The sequence below is a fragment of the Manis pentadactyla genome, chromosome 12, assembly GCF_030020395.1.
Source record: "Manis pentadactyla isolate mManPen7 chromosome 12, mManPen7.hap1, whole genome shotgun sequence".
Lineage (NCBI taxonomy): Eukaryota > Metazoa > Chordata > Mammalia > Pholidota > Manidae > Manis > Manis pentadactyla.
This window is the reverse complement of record NC_080030.1, coordinates 29,114,212-29,127,808: the sequence shown is the minus strand read 5'-3', so window position 1 is coordinate 29,127,808 and position 13,597 is coordinate 29,114,212.

Genomic DNA, 13,597 nt, shown 5'->3' with positions numbered 1-13,597 from the left:
TCTGCTCCAAAAATCCCTTGACCATCAGCACCGAGTTTCCGGTTGTGCAAGATGGGGTGGTTTTGCACTGTGTCAACTTAGCTAAGCTGGGCGATCCCAAATGCCCTTGGCCTCCCAGTGCTGAGTTGTGGGGAGGGCATTTGACAAGATCTGGGTGCAGAAGCAGGGCAGCATCCTCAGCCCGCGGGAAGGCAAGGATCCTGTGGCTGCCCGTGATCTCACCTCGCCGGGTGGACGCTGGGTCCCCAAGGTGCTGAGATGCTGAGCTCAGGCGTGACCCTGGCTGACCTCTCTCCCCACCTGTACTTTCCAAGTTGCCCTATGGCCTCCAGTTGTGCCCAGGTCTGCTCGGGCCCCATGGGGTGTGACCCAGGGCCGGCGACCTATGTGCATCACCTGCCGCAGTCCTGGGTTCCTGACAAACCGCATCACATGGCCTCAAAAGAATTCCAGGGTGCAACAGGATATCCAGCAAAGGCATGGCTCTCGGGGGAGATGGAGCACGGTTTGGGAAGAGGAGCCCACAGACAGGCCGTCGTCTCACTGTCCCAGGTTAGGATGACCCAGGCCCTGCTGACCTCCCTTCTTAGGAGGCAGGGATGAGCACACTCAGCTTGGGTGGGCATTTCCTGGGAAGGGCATTGCTGGCACCCAGGGGCACATGGGGACCCAAAGCATTCCTGCCTCTGAGACATGGACCTAGAGTCCTCGGGAGGCTGCGTGCAGATGTGGCTGATTCAGCTAAGCCCCAGTCGCCTCCCCAGCGTCCCTCTATCTCTCCATAATGAGTTCATAAGACATTTCTTTGTAGCATTATTTGTAATGAAAAATAAATAAAATCAAGTCAAAACCCTATGATAAACATTAAATGCTGGTGCAAATTATGGAATATTCTACAGCCTTCAGAGTAAGTGGAGCAGACTTGCACAGTGAACACTGTCAGGGACCTGCAGCCCCTTCCTCATACTGTTTTGCATCAGTTAATCTTGTGACATTGTGCCCAGTGGCACATGCATGTGTATTTTGTGGCTTTCTTCCAATGGGCTAAGGGTGTGCCATTAGGGTTCCTGAGAGCTGTGTGTGTGGACGGTGGCTGGACCCATGTGATCCTACTGTACCCACTTGGTGGCAGGAGATGGGTATTTTCTAGGTCGAATTACCGGCCAGCATTAAAGCCTCAGGCCCCTTCGGATAAAGACCTGGATTCCTTGCTCCACAATCTCCGGTGACCTTGGCCCAGTGTCAGTTCACGATGGCTCCGCTGAGTTGTGGTCGGCCCCCAGACGTGCATGTAGTCGCTGGCTGGTGATTCCTGCCCCGGGAACCCTCTCCACACCATTGTGCTGCCGGAAAGCCAAAGGCAGTGTCCCCATGAGACAAAGGGCAGGGCTGTGACAGCTTCTGGCTGGTCTCCCTGTGGGCCGCGCAGAAAGGAGAAGGTGGGCTGGAGGGAGGAAGACGTGCAGGGTGCCTCCTGGGGAGACGCTGGTAGGTGGGCCTTCCTTCTGGGGGCTCTGCTCTCCGGGCCTGGCCTGCCTTCCCTTTAAACGCCAGAAGGGCTCTGAGGACTGGCCCCACCCTGTGGCCCACGTGGCCTTTCCCCTGCAGTCTGTGTGCGTTGGGCCTTGCTCACCCTGGGGGACAGGAAGACACGCAGCCATTTGAAAGCAAGTGGCCGGCGACAGCTGGTGAATGGTGGCCGTTTCCGTGGAAGCCATCAGCCCAGACGGGGAGGGGGACCAGGGTCCCCTGAGGTCATATGCTGCCATGACCCAAGAGGACAGTGAGCACCCGCGTGTTGCCGTCAGTCAAAGGGCCCCTGGCGCCCTGCAGGGAACACAGGACGCAGTGACCGGCAGCCGGGAATACAAAACCGGAGGAAGCTGTTGCAAGTGGTGGCTGAACCCAGGAGGGATTTAGATCAAAGGCCTGCAGCTGCGCCTACGGGGAGCGCGTGTCCATGCAGCAGTGGGCTGGTACGAGGGGCGGCAGCAGCTGAGCCAGGAGCTTGGCCCAGGGCAGCCCTGGTGTGCACAAGGGGGCCAGGGTGGCACCAGACGCCCCCCCCAGGCGGGGTCCTGAGTCCTGGCCACGTCCAGGCAAGGGCCACACCCCTGCCAAACGGGTAGCCTGGCTCAGGGTGAGGCTGAGTCCTGGACGAGTCCCAGGCGGCAGAACCCTCCTGTCCTGCGGGGCAGCGCAGAGCCGAGTGGGCAGGGAGCTGCCCATGGCTGGGGCCCTTCCAGGCAGCAGAGCAGAGGACCTGCATCCATCACTTCCCGACTAGATTCCAGCATCGGTGAGGTCGGCTCACTGGCACGTAAAGCGTGACCACCTCTGTCCCTGGAAGCAGAGATCCTGGCGGGGGGCTGTGTGCGGAGCCCAGGCAGGGCACGGGGCACACTGAGGCAGCTGCTCTGGACTGCGACTAAAAGCACAGTTTAGAGCGATGCTCCAGGAGCTCGCCCAGCTCTGCTGCCGTGGACTGCCGTGGACCGTCCGAGTCCCAGTGTCTCTGACAGGGTGTGGGAGGTCGCGAGTTCACCTAGGAACCTGTGTGAAGTTGGGCTGCAGCCTTGGGGACACGGGGAACAGCAGCCAGGACCCTGGTCCCTGCAGCACCATCCGTCTGTTGGAGGCACACCTGGGCCGGCGGATGGAGAGCCTTGGGGCATAGGGCCTCTTCCCTTGTGGCCATCGGGCGTCTGTCTAGGTGGAAAGGGGCTGTCAGGGCCTGGGCTTGAATGGGGTGTGAGATGGAGAGACGGGACAGAGGGAGGCTGTGGAGGCTCGGGCACCGCTTCCTCTGGGTGGGCACTCAGGGTCCTGGGGGTGGGAGGAGGAGGCGGAGGGCCAGGCTCAGCATCGAGCCCCCACAGCCCCTGGGAGTCTGGCAAAGGCCTCAGGGACACCCTGCCCGGGACTCAGTCTGCGGACTCGCCGGCAAAGCCTCCCCCGAGTGGGTCTCAAGCCCCCATCTCAGATGCAGAATCAGGGAACTGGGGCTGTCGACCTGCTGGCAAGGTCCACCCGCGGCCTCCCAAGGCCACTGGGAGCCTCCCAAGCTCAGTGACGTTCTCATGGCCTGGTGACAGGACACAGGCAGGATTACAGCTTTGGGTCTGGTTTGGATACTGAAGGGGAGCTTCCAGGCCATGCTCCCTGCCCACATGGGCAAGCCAGGCCAGCACGAGCAGAGGGCACAGGGCATCTGCGGATGCCAGGCCAGGACGCACAGGCCATGCAGGGCCTTAACTGCACATTTTTTAAACAAAGCCGCGAGCTCCCCTCTGAGCACCCAGGTGCCAGGGCGCCAGATGCAGCTGAGAATCACCTGGCTCAGTATTTGCGAGGAGCTGATCTGACCCCAGGGCGAGTCTGGGATGGAGTGGGAAACAGGCAAACGTCAGACACGGAATCCTGATCTCAGAGCAGCGCAGGTGTGGGTGGCCGGCCCGCTGCGCCTTCCTGGAAGGGGCCACAGAGCACCTTCCCCACCACGCCCTCCCTGGCCTGGGCATCCAGCCTTGCTGAGGGCCTGCACCTGGGGCGTCGTCAGCAAGTGGTGCCCGGCCAGGGCTCAGGCCTGCAGCCCCCATAGTGGGACAGTGCCATGGTCACCCGCTGTGGCCCCCTAGACCTGCTGACTGGCTCCTCAGACCTTGCCCAACAGGAGGCTGCAGCCCAGTGTGGGCAGGTCGGGTGGTCGCCCTGGTGTGGCCCCCTTCATCTGGTCTATGCAGGCTTGGCCGCCATGTGGAGCCCAGGTGGGAGGCAACACCGTGTAGGCATCCTGCTCGGCTGGTTCCACCTGGAGAGCTGCCGTGCTGGTGATGCTGGGCCCTGCATGTCTGAGATCCACCTCCTTGTCTAAACCAGACCCTCGCATGAGTCCCCCCTCAGGACTCCCACCGCTGGACGTCTACAGCACAAACTGAGCTCAGTATTTTTAAGACATACACATCCCACTTACTTCTAGGACCCAGGCCTATGGCCCAAAGTGCCCTGAAATGGTAAGGCACAGCAGGCACAGCCTGAGCCACGTGCCCCCCACACAGGTGGCAGGGCCACGTGGCCCTGGGGATAATGTAGAGAACACATCCTGCATGTAACAGCTGGCAGCACCCCCGTCTGCCATGCAGTGGCACCAAAGCCCCAAGTCAGGAATGACAGCCTCTGAGAAGGTGGCAGTGTGGCCCTGGCACACGCTCTGTGGCATGGAGCCTCATGGACGGCCCAGGAGCCCTGGGTCCCTTTGCAGAATTGCCCCCTGGGTAAGGAGGTGGGGCAGACAGGGGAGTTCAGGGCCACTCTCCTCTGAACAGCCGGACCACCCTCTGGTCCAGGCCCTCCTACTGGGTGGAAGGTCGCTCAGGCCTGGTGTTCTGGAAGCACCTGCACTTGGAGCTCCCTGCCAGCCAGAGGGAGGCTGGCACCAGGAACTGAGTCCACCCGGGGGTACTGTAATCACTACTCCAGGGCACACTGCTGCATCAAGGGGCCTGAGCCCAGCCCAGCCCCACCCAGGCCGAGTCCCCTTCTCCAGTGATGGAGGGCCTGTGGGTTGGGGTGACCTGCTGCCGTCCTCCCTGCCTCACTGCTGGGGACTTGCTGCAACAGAGGGACTGATGGGTGGTTTTCTGGGGGGCAGGGGGGCAGCCCCAGAGCACAGTTTCACTCAGCCTGTAACATCAGCAACTGGGAGATAAGGGACTGTCCCTCCCAGCGGACACCCAGCTGCACCCCGCAGCTCATAGATGTTGCTCGGACTTCGTAGGATGCGTCTTACGAGGACGTTGATGGCTCGGTGACATTTAGCTGGCTGTCACCTCGCTTGAGGGCTGGCTTCTGCCCTGATTGCATGATTGCCCCTGGCAGCCCAGGCCACAGAACTCCTGCGGGAAGGCAGCGGGCACTATGTCGCCATGGCAGCGGGTGGACTTGGCAGGAGCAGAGGTGACGACAAAGGAGCCTTTGAAGCGGAGGCCGGGAGAGGGACACAGCCCAGGAAGCCCGTTTCTAAAGGCCACCCGGCCGCCCATGAGCCTGCTCAGAGGCAGGCGGCTGGGGTTTGGCCTTGAGTTGGCGCTTGCTACTGGGGCTCCTAAGGCCCTGCCGCCGGTCACATGGGCTCCGTGCCCTGTCCACGTGCCAGGTCTTTTGTCCAGATCACCTGCTGACTCGACTGGCGGGCCGCGGCAGCCTCGTGCACGGAGGCCGATTTGGCTGCGCAGGCACAGGGGAAGCACAGGGGCCTTGCTGGCAGCTCCGGTCCTCTCTGCCACAGGGCCAGCGTGTTTAGAGACTGAAACCAGCATCAACTGGGTGACAGCTTCCTGCAGGGTCCAGGGCTGCTGGCCGCCTGCTGCTCCCAGCCTTAGCCCCTCTCAGCCAGGACCGCAGCTCCAGGTCCAAGCTCCACCCACTGCCAGTTTGGGGCAGACCAGCTGCCCCTGTGCGACGGCCTCTCCCCTGTGGGCTCTGCTCACACCCCTCTGGTGCCCCCAATACTCCTGACGGCACGTGTGTGCACGGGTCCTCTTTCCACAAAAGGGCATTTCTCTTCTCAGGGGACTTTGTCTTTGTCGTTCTGGGCCACCAGCAGTAGCCCAGGACGCTCTGGGTAGTGTGAGGGTGACAAGGCAGCAGCCCTTTAACGGGCTGGGAGCAGGACCTGCATGCAGAAGCTGCGGTGATGGCTCATGGGGCCAAACCGAAGGCCCAGGGCAGCCAGGCAATTCGGGGAAGGGAGGGTCCAGCCCTCGGGCTCACGGCCGGGCACCCAGCCTTTCTGCAGAGCTCAGGGCTACTGGCTGCATGAGCAGGGGCGGCAGGAGATCCGGGAGCTCCTGGGCAAGGGGGTGGGTAGGTGGGGCAGTTGGGTGGCAGAGACAAGGGACAGCGTCACAACCATGGGCGAGCTGGTGACCGGGCAGGGGCAGCACCTCATGGGGGGATGTGGGGAGATGTGGACACGGGCTTGGCAGAACGGGGTGCCCAGGGGCCACACCACCAGGGGAGAGGCCTTCCTCCCTGGGAGGGTCTGTGGCTGTGGACCCAGTGGGTGAGGACTTGTGGGCACTGGGTCCCCACCTGGGGGAGAAGCGGAGACACAGAGAGTCGGAGAGAAGAGTGGATGATCATGAGGGGAGTCTGGGATTGGATGTGATGGCGGGAGGACAGGAGGTGGGGAGGAGCTGCAGGGGCCGACAGACAGGAGGGGCTGCCAGGGCGGCAGGACCCTGGGCCGCTGTGAGCCCAGGCTCTTGGGTGGGTGGTGGTCAAGCCTCAGGATGAACAGAGCAGTGACGTTCCATATTTGCAAGAGAACAACACCTTTCTGGCCAGCTGACCAGCACCAGCTGGCTTCTGTGACCCCATCCCTTCACCATCTGCACACAGCTGGGGCCTTTCTGCCTCTGTTCTCTCCTGGGCCTCTGTCTCCTCCTGGGCCTCTGCTCTGTCCCGAGGGTCATCATGACAACATGGGGCAGTACCTGGAGGGTGCTCTGTCCAGCCCTAGTGAGAATGCCTCCATCACACAGGGCTCATTCCTGGGTCCCTTGCTTTGCTGAGCACACGCAGGTGCCACGTGTTTTCACCCAGAAAGGCTGATAGCCTAGACAGGGGGTTGTCATGCTGGGGCAGGGAGCCTGAGGCCCAGAGGCCCACACTGGAGCCCAAGGCACTCATATCCTCGCAGAGATATTTCCTAGGCTTGCTCATTTCTTGGTAGTTTTTAATTTTTTCCTTGAAGCTTATGCAACCAGGTTATTTTGAAACATGGGGTGTTATTTTGCAGATATTATTTGGGACAAATATTGCAGCCACCAGACTTAGGAAGTAGCCCCGTGTCCATGTGGGTCACCCACCATCTATCTGGGAGGTGCAAGAAACAACAACACCTGTCCGGGCCTGCATTCCAGGAACACTGGGGATGTCTCCCCCGGCTCAACCCCGCATCTGCGGCAGCAGCTCCTAGGGGAACGGCATCCGCAGGGCAGTTCAAGCAGAGGAAGCAGCCCACGCCCCGTTAGGGCTCTGTGAGCGCCTCTCAGATCCCTGCGCCCACGGGACACGAGCGATGGCCTCTGCCGCTTCCTCCTGGGCTGCAGGTCGGCATGGCCTCAGGTCGGCATGGCCTCCAGACTTCCCCCCCTGGAGGAGGCTCAGCCAGTGTCCCTCGGGAAGAGAGCCTAAGAGCAGAGCCTCAGAGCAGCCAGTAGCCGCCTCTGACCTTCTAGCCCAGGTGAGAATCCAGCAGCCAGCGCGCCCCTGGCATGGACTTGGTGCCGACCTGTGTGGGGTCCAGTGCAGGAGCAAAGGGACCCCTGGGCAGGGAGCCCAGGCCCCACCAAGGAGTTGGATCTCATGGCTTCTGCAGGAAGGGGTGCTGATGCCCACCACCTGCACTGCCGATGGTGGTGCAGCAGAGTCCCTGGCACCCGGGGACCCTGTCCAGACCTGCACCAGCCATTTGGCCTTCCTGTGGTCTATGTGGATCACTGAGGTTCGGCCCCCAGCACGGGGTGGGTTGGGTGGGGCCCCACGTGGGGCCCCACCCTGCTGGTGTGTGTTACCTGCGGGTGATTTTTCTTTGAATCGGGCTGGTGTGGTGTGCTAAAGTGTATTAGCTTTTATTTATGTTACAGTATTAAAAACAGATGAAGTATCAATTGATCCATCAGTGGGCCCTTTGGGAATTTACAAACAAAATAATTTGAAAAGCCTTTTTTAACATTTTCAATTAATGCTCCAGATGGTGGTTAAAGATGTGCTGAAGCAGTTCTGTGTGAATCAGAAGGAATCACAACAAAACAAAACAGCAGCGAAGAAACACACCAATGATTATGTCCTGACTCATTCTTTCTGTGTTAATGCAAAGAACATGGGCCTACAGCCGGCATGGGAGGGCTCCCTAGAGCCGGTCCCACAAACTCTGGCTCGAGCGGCAGTTTTCTCCTTTGTGAAAGGGAGATAATGGTGCGTTTGTAGGGCTATCCAGGCATTTGAAGAGGTAATATCTATGTAAAAAGGAGAAAACAGGCTAGGAACGATGTAAAACAGCCTGCCACATGATCAGCATTCAATAAATGTCTGTTGTTCCCAATAAGACCACTGTAAGTTTATGCTTGTTTAGAAATTATTGAATTCCTGTCCCACAAAAAAAATCAGAAGTTATTAAATTATTCAGCAAAGTTGCAGGACACAAAAATCAGTTGTCTTTCTGTACTAATAGTGAACAATACAAAAAGGAAGTAAAGAAAAAAATCCATTTATAACATCAAAGAAGAATACAATAGGTAAGAATAAACTTAGCCACAAAGGTGAAAGACTTATACACTGAAAAATACAAGATGTTGCTGGGAGAAAATAGTGACCTAATAAAACGGAAAGGCATCTATGTTCCTGGATCAGATAAAGTAACATTGCTAAAATGTCAGTGCTATGCAATCTACAGATTTAATGCAAATTTCATCAAAATCCATCCTAAATTTCAGATGGAGTCTCAAGGAACTCCAAATAGCCAAAACAATCGTGAAAAAGAACAAAGTTGGAGGTCTCATGCTTCCTGGTTTCAGAGTTTACAGTAAATCTATAGTAATTGGAACAGTGTGGCACAAAGGGAGACACAGACCAATGAACTAGAATAGAACCCAGGAATAAACCTCATGCATGTGGTCAAAGGCTCTTCAACATGTGCCAAGACCACCCCCGGGAAGGGACGGTCTCTTCCACCAGCAGTGGCCGGGAAACTGGAAGTCCCATGCAAAAGAATGACATTGGGTCCTCACATTCCACTGTGTGCAAAAACAAATGCAAGTGGATCAAAGACCCAAATATAAGACCCAAAACTATACAACTCCTAGAAGAAAGCATAAAGTAAAGACATTTGGATTTGGAGAATATCCCAGATAGGACACAGAAAGCACAGGCAACAAAAGTTAAAAATAGGTAAGCTGGACTTCGTAAAAATTAAAAACTACTGTGCATCAAAGGGTTGAAAGGCAACCTATGAAATGGGAGAAGATACTTGCACATCAAGTATCTGATAAAGAGCTAACATCCAGAATACATGAAGAATTAGCACAGCTCAACAATGAGGAAACAAATGACTTTATTTAAGAGTGGGTGATAGGCCTGAATAGACATTTCTCCAAAGATGACGTTAAGTGGCCAGTAAGCACTTGAAAAGATGCTCAGTATCACTAGTCATCCCACATGGGAGCAATGCTGTGGGAAGCAGGATGGTGGTTTCCTGACAAACCGAGCGAACCAGCATGTGACCCAGTGACCCCACCGCTCGGTGCATTCCCAAAGGCTGAAAGCAGGTCTCATGTTCCCAAAGCTGACACAGAAGCGACCGAGGGCACTGCTGGGGGAGTGGGTGGGAGTGGGTGGGCACAGTGGCTCATCCAGACAGTGGGACGCTGTTCAGGAATATTGAAAAGGAAGGGATACCTGACACCTCTACAGCATGGATCAGCATTGAGGACATGATGCTGGGTGAAATACGCAGTCAAGAAGCAGATTCTGTGTGAGGCCACTCAAATGAGGTCCCAGGTCAGTCACATTAGCAGAAACAAAGTGGAACGGGGGCTGGGGCCCCGGGGATGTTTAGGGGGAAGGAAGCCCAGTTCTGAAGATGAGAAGGTCCTGGGGGCAGCTGCATGGCGCTGGCGATGCTCTTGACACTGAGCTGTGCACGTGGACGTGGCTGAGGGGGCAGTTCCAGGCTGAGCGCTTGTCACCACGGTGGGGCCCGACTCGGGCTCTGGCCATGTAGACCGGGCGTAGTGCCCTCAAGGGGCTTGCTGGTTACAAATGGCAAGGGGTGTGTTAATTAGTAAAATAAATCTCCGCTACAGGCACGCCTCTTTTATTGTTTCACTTTAGTATTTTTACAAATTGAAGGTCTTGGCAACCGCATCAGGAGTCTACTAGTGCCATTTCCCAACAGCACTTGTTCGTGTCAAGTCTCTGATGCAATTTGGCTTCAAGCAATATTTCAAACTTTCCCATTGTTATCATACCCGTTGTGGTGATCTGTGCTCAGTGTCTACAGCTCACTGGAAGCTCAGCGGCGAGTAGCAGTTTTTAGCAATAAAGTATCTTTAAACTAAGGTATCTACATAGTTTTTTTAGACATGCTATCACACACTTAACAGACTGCAGGAGAAGTGTGAACATGACTTTCTACATGCACTGGGAAACCAAAAATTCACTTGGCTCCCTTTCCTGAGGTATGGGCTCTGTTTTAGTGGCCAGGACCGAACCACAGTTTCTTGGAGGTGAGCTGTCTGCTCTGAGAGCCGAGCCTTCGGGCGGACTGGGAGCAAGCAGTGATCCGACCCCACAGTCTGCTCCATTCCATCCACGGGCAGCTCAGCACTTCTGACGAGCAGCCTTGGCTGAGCGTCTCACAGGCCCGCCCAGAGTATGAGTTTCCAAACACAGCCAGCCGTGCAGGAACAGAGGAACCGAGGAACCTCCAGGGAGTGCCCCAGCTCCCAGAGTCGGCCACACGCACGTGGTCTCTGGGCCCCCACGCCCCCCTACCTTCGAGGCAGTCTGGGGCCGGAGCGTCACTCCTGTGTTGGAGGCGGATCAGCAGCTCAGAAGCCCAGGGGCAGGGACACTCATGGCTGGAGAGACTTCGCCGGACAGAGAAGGCGGCTCTCGGCCGGCGTCGGGCCTGAGCAGGAGGAGCCCGACCCGGCGGGCTGGACGCTGCCACGGCGGGGACCCAGCAGGCCGGCGAATCATGCTGGTTTCTCACCCCCCTATCCTCCAGGCCCTCACTTCTGCCCAGAGCCTCCCAGAGGCCCTACGGATGCCTCTGCCTTGGGGCAGAGCCCGGGAAGGGCGCCCAGGGGAGGTCATGACCAAGGTCATGACTTGTTGCAAGTCTGAGGGATCTGCTTAAATCACGGTTGCCGAGTCTGAGCAGAGAACGGATGAGAGCCCAGGCCTGTGACCCGCTGTTTGGGGGCATCACATCAGGTTCAGGGGAAGGCGCTCCGGGGAGCGGCCATGCTCAGCAGGAGCCCCACTGAGGTCCCTGTGGAGGTGTCAGTGACTATTTCTTTTTTTTAATTTTAATAAATATTTCCTAAGTACATCTTTTTTGAAATACATGATATTTTTTCGTTTTGCTATCATTAATGTACAATTACATGAACAGCATTATGTTTACTAGACTCCCCCCATCATCAAGTCCTCCCTGCATACCCCATTACAGTCACTGACCATCAGCGTAGTAAGATGCTATAGAATCACTACTTGTTTCTTCTGTGTTGTACTGTTTTCTCCATGCCCCCCCTACATTATGTGTGCTAATCGTAATGCCCCTTTTCCCCCTTGTCCCTCCCTTCCCACCCATCCTCCCCAATCCCTTTCCCTTTGGCAACTGTTAGTCCATTCTTGGGTTCTGTCATTCTGCTGCTGTTTTGTTCCTTCAGTTTTTCTTTGTTCTTATACTCCAAGGATGAGTGAAATCATTTGATACTTGTCTTTCTCCACCTGGCTTATTTCACTGAGCATAACACCCTCTAACTCCATCCATGTTGTTGCAAATGGGAGGATTTGCTTTTTCTTATGTCTGAATAATATTCCATTGTGTATATGTACCACCTCTTCTTTATCCAATCATCTACTGATGGACAGGTTGCTTCCATTTCTTGGCTATTGTAAATAGTCCTGCGATAAACATAGGGGTGCATCTGTCTTTTTCAAAATGAGCTCCTGCATTCTTACAGTAAATTCCTAGGAGTGGAATTCCTGGGTCAAATGGTATTTCTATTTTGAGCTTTTTGAGGAACCTCCATACTGCTTTCCACAGTGGTTGAACTAGTTTACATTCCCACCAGCAGTGTAGGAGGGTTCCCCTTTCTCCACAACCTCACCAACATTTGTTGTTGTTTGTCTTTTGGATGGTGGCCATCCTAACTGGTGTGAGGTGATATCTCATTGTGGTTTTAATTTGCATTTCTGTGTTAGTGACTTAACAGGGAGCCATCATCTTCATTTTGCCCTGAGATCTGATCTGTGCAGCTGGTTCTGATTGGTTTCCACTTCTGGGTCTGGAGGAAAGCTCCGTGGTGGGAACCTGACTTCACGGCAACAGTAGAACCCATATGTTTTCAATGGGGCCAACATCTGGAGACCTTGGTGGTCACGGATGCTGCTCAGTAACCTACAGAGCCCAGAATGCCCCACCCCAGCAAGTGTCCCCGGCCCAGTGTCGTGTCGAGGTCCAGAAGCCTGGACTGGGCCAGACATCCACATAGCTGTGGGAAAGGACCCTGGAGCTGGCAAGAGCTGCCAAACACCTCGAGGAGTTTTCCTAGCATGAAGGCTGGCTGAGATTCTCCCAGAGCCTGGCAAAAACTCTTGCTGCAAACAGACACGTCATCCTGCCCTCCTGCTGGGCAGAGCATGGTGCTGAGCACGGGCTGGCTCTGCAGGAACACTTCTCTGACTGGGTGGCCCCAGCAAGGCTGTCTGGTTTTTCTGTTTTGCTGTTTTCATAAGGGGTGACGATTTCCTAGTGCACCAGGAAGTCCAGGGCTGCGCTAGAAGCACCTGTGCCCTGACCAGGGCACTGGGCTGCATCCACACGCCTGGTCCTGGTGGGGGAGCAGCCCCTGGAGGGGAAGGGGGACGGGGAGGCGCAGGTGCACAGGCCCTGTGAGGACCAGGGTCTCAGGGGAGAACCACCTGGCTTGTATACTTTGTGCTACGATTTCAAAAATAAGAATTTCATCAGTGTGACAAGCAGATGGCCACAACCAACTAAATGTGCCAGGTGCTTTGATGGGCCTTGGTCCCCACGTCAGGATCCCCAGCCACCTGGGGTGCGCCAGGTTGGCATCTCTATGGAGCACAGCCCCCATGCGCGGCAGGGCCTCAGGTGGGCCTGCTAAACTGCTTGGGCATTAGCATGACAAAGGGCCAGCCACCTGGGGCTCGTGGTGGGGGAGGGACAATGACTTCTCTTTTCTGTTTTGTTTTCCTTAAGGAAGCGTCCTGGCTTGTAACTAAGCAGCGAGAGTTTGTGCTCAGAATAGACGTCGTTGTTTGCCATTTTTCATCCCAGGTATCCTAGAAATTTCTCCAGTGCTTTTGTTATACAAGCAGATGCCTAACTTCATCACCACCACCCGCTGGCTGCCCCTTAAAGGGATAATGAGCCAGTGCCGTTCCCATCCTTCTCGCTGACGATGCCTATTAAGCCTTTTTATCTCCTGATGTGTGTGTGTCCTGCAGCAATAGGAAAATGCTAATTACAGCGGTCGTGCACTGCCAAGAGAGGGACAGACCTGCCCAGGACAGCTGTCTGGGGGCCTCTGGGGGCACAGAGGGGCTTAGGCAGAGCACAGGACGGTCCAGAGTGGGAACTCGTGGGCTCACGAGTGAGAGGTGGTCTGGGTGGGCTTAAAGCTTGGGCAGCAGTATTTCTAGAAATGAGGCTGGTGAGTATAAAACACAGGAGAGGTAGGCCCACGACCAAGCACGACATGTTACTCTGTTCTCAGCACAGCTTTTAGCCAGCAGAGCTCAACCAAACACCACACGCAGACAAGTCCTTTCCTAG